Below are 6,914 nucleotides of genomic sequence, written 5' to 3'. Positions count from 1 at the left end.
CTTATCTTGGTCCCTTATAAATTTTGATCTATAACTATTTGAAAACTCCAGTTTTTATCTCCTTTAGCTCATCAGTTCTTTGAGCTCTTTATCAGAATTCAAGTTCTAACCTTCAGAGAGAATGTCTGACTCTTCTTCCCTGGGATGTTCTTTTGCTATCTATTCTTCACCTGCCTTTTACTTATTCTGCTCCGGAGAAGGGCACAGGTGCTGTGGTGGTTATTCATAGTTCCCCTGCTGGGTCTTTTCTGCCATTACTCATCTTCTGAAACTGGCAGTTCTCTACTCAGGCCTTCTATTTACAATAGTCAAGACACTGTAAGGAAAATTGGTTACTTGCAGCAGCTGGCAGCTTTAATTTGGGTTTCACAATACACTCACACCAAAGGGGGAAGCATACCCAAGGCTGTTTTTGGGTCCCCCTGCAGAGCAAGAGGTCAGCATGGCTCATGCTTACACCTGTCATCAACTGCAAATGGTGTGGGCAGCCATGTTTCTACTTGGTGAATTCTCATTTCCAGATTGTCTCCCCATTTGAAGAATTTGTTTTTGAACTTGAGAGGTCTATTGCAGTTGCTTTTGAAATCCACCTGGTTTTAGTCCTAAAATATTTGACAGATATTCTCCCTAATTTGTAGTATAAACTTAAAAGCTGTTTTTTTTTTTTTTAAATGAAATATTAAGTTTCCTGCTTATTTCAATGCATTAGTTTCAATGATTGCAATAGCATCATGGAAAGTAAAAAGGCTTCTGATTCAAACAGAGAAATGATTATGATTCTGTGAAGGTCTATATATGCCAGGTAATTGGAAAAACATCATCACAATGATGATGGTGAGTGCAAGGGGTTGTGGCAGGAAGAGAGAAGGAAGATGAAGTTAGAAATCCAAATAATCAGTAATTAGAGATCGTGATTGGAGTACAGAAGTCAGTAGTGGCAACAGACGAGTATGGTGGTATGTGCCCGTAGTCCCAGATACTCAGGAGGTGGGGTAGCAGGATGGCTTCAGCCCAGGAGTTCAAGCTGCAATTAACTAAGATTGCAGCAGTGCACGCCAGCCTGGGTGACAGAGCGAGACCTTAAAAAGGAAGGAAACAGACTAGAAATTACCTTTTACAGTTGGAGCTATGTCAACAACTCATAAAACTCAGAGATTTTCTTTTTAAAGCATAGTCACAGCATAGTCTTACCTACAGTATAATCAAGTTGGGCCATTAAAAATGATAAGCTCAAGTTTAACAGGTTAAAAGGAGAAGGCAAGTAGGCACAGAGTTTGATCTCACATTCAGACTTGACTGGGATCACAGACTAAGATATAACAAACAGAAATCAAAACAAAATCAGCTGGCAGATGAACTATAATCTGGGAAACGGGCCTAAATTAGGTATTCCAGTAACCACCAACTGTGGATACTACCAGATGGCAAAAGTCTGGATATTCCTTACCTTTGACCCATAAATATCTGTGATACAAGTATCTTACCTTTTCAGTTAAATATGGTTTCTTTATAGACTATTGTTCTCTAATTGAATTTGTAATACATGCTTTAATAGCTAAAGGCTATAAATAGTAATCATTTGTGTGTACTTTATCATTTATCAAGATTTTTTAACACATTATCATTTTTTCACTGACTACACCTGAGTTTTTATAATGTATTACTATTTGACAGATGTGCAAAATAACAGGCAAATGACTTGCCTAAGATTTACATTGCGTAAAATGTAACAGAGCCAGCAGAATAAAGGCTCTAGTAGTTATTTATCCACATACTATATATCCACACAAGGTTAACACAAGGAGTAAACACATCTGTGTCTATATAAAATTGTAATAAGTATTTTTCCCACATATGTAGTATCATTCAAACGCATATGGAGAGGATTAGGAACTTACTGAGCATGGCAGATCTAAAGAGGCCACCTAAACTGAGGTACTGTCTAAAGTACCCTTGAGAATAGGAAGACTTACAACATGTTATTGGCTTTCTTGCAAGATTTACTGCATTTTGTTAAAATATTTGCCTTTTATATACTTACTCAAACTTATACTTTGTGTTGCTGTAACTATGAAAGAAGATATTGGCGTCAGATCTTTCTCCTGAGTAGCAAGCTCCTGTAGTCCTAGCTACGTGGGAGGAGGCTGATTCAAGGGGATTGCCTGAACTCAGGGATTTGAGGCTAATGCCAGGCACTCCAGCATGGGCAACAGAGCAAGACACTGTCTCAATAAGAAAAAAATCAGTGTAAATTAACAATATGGTTCTACTGAAGTACTATGACTACCTACATCCATACACATAGACACATTTTCTCAAGGGATAACAAAAGTACAATTATTACTGTGCATTAGTCAGTACTTGTTTCATGTATTTAGAAAGAGACACAATTTGATAACTGTTACATTAAATTACAGTGCCAGCTAAGGAATGAGGGAAAGAAGACAAAACACCAGTAAAAATAAAAGGTATTCAGAAAGGAAGAAAACACTATGAGATTAGTGTCATCACAGGGACCAGCCAAAAAAGCAAGCACACAGAAATCCAAAGAGGGACTCAGAACAAAGTAATGGTCTTTATGGTCATTAGCAATCTCCAATAACAACTCCATACAATGAGTTGCTCTACATTGGGCTGGCAAGTAGAAGCCCTAAGGAACCGAAGTGACTCCAACTTATAAACAAAAGCAGCCTAATGATAAGCCAAGCTGAAGATAACAGCTTTTAAAAAAGCAGCTCGGAAAGGCTAAAAAATAATGAATTAAGCTTATAAAACTTTCAGCCCCTAAGCAAAGTGGGTAAGAATAACAACGTAAGTGGCTGGAATCAGGGAGGGACACCATTGGATCCAGACAGAAGATTGATTACTGGCAACTACCCTTCCTAAAAAAATAATGGAAGATAATATAAACATCCACACTCCAGATTAATTCATAATGATAAGAAAAAGAAATGTAGAAATTGTGGTAAATTCTGGAAAGAAAAGCACATCTTTTGAAAGAATTATACATGCTGGAAAAAAGTGTTGCCAGTAGAAAGTTGAGATGTGGAAGACAGCTGGCTCTAAAACTCTAACAAGAGTTCCAAAAGTAGAACAAAGAATGTGGAGGCAAAGAAATAAATACAGCTATATGCTGTTTTAAAACAGATATAAACCAAAGTAACACAGGGAAATTGAAAATAAGATTGAAAATTTGATACCAATTATTTGATAATTGGTATCAAATAATACCAATAAAAAGTGTAGCAAGATTGAGATCAAACACATAGAATTCAATCAAAAAGCATTAACGGGAAAATTAACGGGAAAAAATACAAGGGGAACACTATAAAACAAAACCTAAGTGATGTAATCAAGCAATGCTTAGTAACAGTTGTGTGCCAATGGGCTGGGGTCAATATGCCGATTGACCCCAGTGATGTTTTCTTTTTGTATGTTTGGTTGTCCTGCATAAACAAACACAGAAAAACACTGATCAGTTGGGGCAATCCCTGATCACACCCCCCACCCCACACTTGAGATGTGACTGAGAAACGCATATATTAGAAAACAGGGCGGCGCCTGTGGCTCAAGGAGTAGGGCGCCGGTCCCATATGCCGGAGGTGGCGGGTTCAAACCCAGCCCCGGCCAAAAACCACAGAAAAAAAAAAAAAAAAGAAAACAAAGACAAAATGTAAGTGAACTAAAATATAGAACCTAAGTAGCTAAAAGTAGAATAAATTCAAATAAAGTTGAAAGAAGAAATTTAAGATGGTAAGAGAAATTACAAATATAATAAATAATAAAACAAAAAGCTAATTCTTGGAAATTTTCAATGATTCCAACGTCAAAGGAAAAAACGTTGACCTTCCTCCCCCTTAAAAAGTAGACTCAAGAAAAAATTAAAACATATTAAAGATGGTACAGAGATTCACAAAACTTAAGACAACCTCTGTAAAATAAAACTTTTCCTAACAAATTTTCAAACCTAGAAATTTCCAAGGAAAACATGATACCTAAATTGAACCAGGAAGAAAGGAAAAACTTGGATTAACTATAAAAGAAACTAAAAAGATAGTAAAAGCTTGAGCTCCTAAAAAAAATTATTAGGCACAAAAGCAGTCATCTAGTTTTTAGTAAGATGATATATAGATAGAGCTAGTGCTCTTATCTACCAAAAACAATTAGAAAAGTCATTTAAAAGAAAGTCAACAATTTGCAAGACTGTTAAAAAGAAAATTATAAAAGTTTATTGATAGACAAGGAACCAAGATAGACACAGGCAGACCGGCCATAGGCATAAAATGCATAAAAGGGAAGATTCAATATCATATAGATGATCATTCTCTCCCAATACATTTTTAAAAATTCAAGGCAGTTCTAATACAAATCCTAAATGCTTTTCCTTAGAAGCTGGAAATCTAATTTTAAAATGCATTTGGGGGTGTAAGACAACAGCCAGGACAATTCTGGAGATTATTAATAAAGGAGATGCCTTACTATAAAAAACTATAGTAATTAAAATATACTGCTGCAGGAGTACATAAATCAACTATAGAACAGGACAAGAAGTCTAGAGCCAGACAGACCCCAAAATACAAAGGCACTTGGTATATGACACATGTAGAATTCTAAGTCAAGCAGAAAGAATAAACCATTCAGTGAGTAACAGTACTGAGGCAAATGGCTATGCATTGGAAAAAGATAAAATAAGACCCTACTTCACAACATATACAAAATTAATTTCAAATGGATAAAGCAAGCAGAAGCTCTCATACATTGATGGCACGAATATAAAGGAATACAATTTGGCAATGGCTACACAGCAGAATACATACATTTGCTAAACTCAACATTTCCATTCAGAGTAATTATTCATGAGATAGAAAGGATATTTGCTTTAGAACTGTTTGTAGACGTGAAAGTTCAAATATTCCGATTATCCATCAATAAGAAAAATGATTAAGTGTCACGTAGAAGTGGATTAATTGTGGTATGTTCAAACAGAATGCTTTGTGGTAAATTAAGAGGAATTAGAGGATTTAGTCAAATCTAAGATGACACTATAAGGTGCACCATTATACTGTTATGAAGAGAATGCTGCCAATTTCAAGAAACCACTGATTTAGAAAACCTCCCAATTTACGAGATGTTTTATTGTGAGGGTATGAGATCAACATGTATCAACATGGCTGCATCTCACAGACAGTGTTGGGTGAAAAATAATAGGTTTCAAAATGATGGATACAATTTTTTTTCATAAAATTGTAAAAAGTCCTTTGTATTTAAAAAATGCACAAGGAAAATGAAGATGAAGATACGCATAAAAATGATACACACTAGTGTCAGGATAGCTGCTCCCTCTTAAGAATAAAAGGAGAGAAGAGTAAAGAGGTGATGAACTTCAGCCACACACCTTTTAACATTGATTTCTTATTAAAAACAACAACAAAAAGAAATCCAGCACAGCTTCTTTATATGCTAAAAGTGAGCTTATCTTCAGCAAGGGACAGAGACTAATCACTTCAAAGCCTGTGACACACACAGTTATAGAATGATTCTTCTTCAAACACAGTGAAGAAACACAACTTGCTAACATTTCTCAGAGATTTTACTATTCACTCTCAGGGAGGGAGGAGGAAGAACCTGTAGGGGGAGGGGCAGTTAATGCAAACTAAAACAAGGCCAAATGTTAACATCTTTTAAATTTGGGGAACGCGACCACCAATGTCTACTATGTTATTTCCTGAATGTCTGAAACATTTTTTTTTACTTACATTTTTTAAAGTAAAATTTAAAAAATACCAAGTACAATTTAAAGGGTGAACTCTATCAAAATTTCAGGAATAACCTCTATACTATGTAAAACTGTTTCATAGAAAAATATGGACAGCTTTCCAAATCATTCTAGAAGGCTAACAAAACCCCTTATACCAATACTGGGAATGAGGACAGCATAATAAAGAAAATCCTATAGCAATCTCACTATTCAACATAAATATAAGAATGCCGAGTGAAATGTTAGCTCACTGAATCTAGAAGCATGACCAAGCTGGGTTCATCCTATCAAAGCCAGGATGATACATATGAAATCTATTAATATAAGTCACTGCATTAACAATTCTATTTTTTAAAAAACTATAAACTGCCATGCAAACACTGAATTCAGTGTTTGTTTACTCCCGATTTTATTTTTTAACAACCCTCATTAGAAACAGAAACTTCCTTCAAGTGGAAAAAGAATACCTTGTATTATTTAACAATCCTCTGGAGGAGCCAGCCAAGGCCAATTACATCAGAGATACATTATGTGTAAGTATCAGAATGATCTCAGATAACACTGGTAAAACTATTTGCTGATACTATTACTTACTTAACAAATCCAAGAGAATTAATTGAAAAACTATCAGAATTACAGTTCAACAACGTGGCTGACAAGATAGCACAGCATCCATAACCAATTAGAAAGCAATGGAATGATAACAATGTTAGCAAGACTACCCAGAATTTTAAAAGATGCAAAATCTATTATTATGAACAGAATAAAAATAAAAAATTTAACTATTGAAAATGGCCTCTGAAAGAATTGAACTCCGTGGGAAGACTCATTATAAACACGTTGATTCTTTGCAAATTAATCTATATGTGTAGTGCCATTCCTATCAAGATACTGACAGGATCTTTAAAATGGATTTTAAGTTACACGAATATTAAATGGAGTAAGAGAAAGTAACAAAAATAGCCAATAGCTACGAACAACCCAGACATTTTCAAAATTAAGACTCGGGAAATTTTTGAGCCAAATACAAAAACATTACATTGATACAAAAGCAAAAAAGACAAATATTAGAGATCAATGAAATAAGCACAATTTATGAAGGAAAAACTAGAGAAATGACCAATGATGCTTTGTAGAGTGCACTATCCTAAAAGCA

The sequence above is a fragment of the Nycticebus coucang genome, chromosome 15 (genome assembly GCF_027406575.1).
Source record: "Nycticebus coucang isolate mNycCou1 chromosome 15, mNycCou1.pri, whole genome shotgun sequence".
NCBI lineage: Eukaryota > Metazoa > Chordata > Mammalia > Primates > Lorisidae > Nycticebus > Nycticebus coucang.
This window is presented reverse-complemented; position numbering follows the sequence as displayed.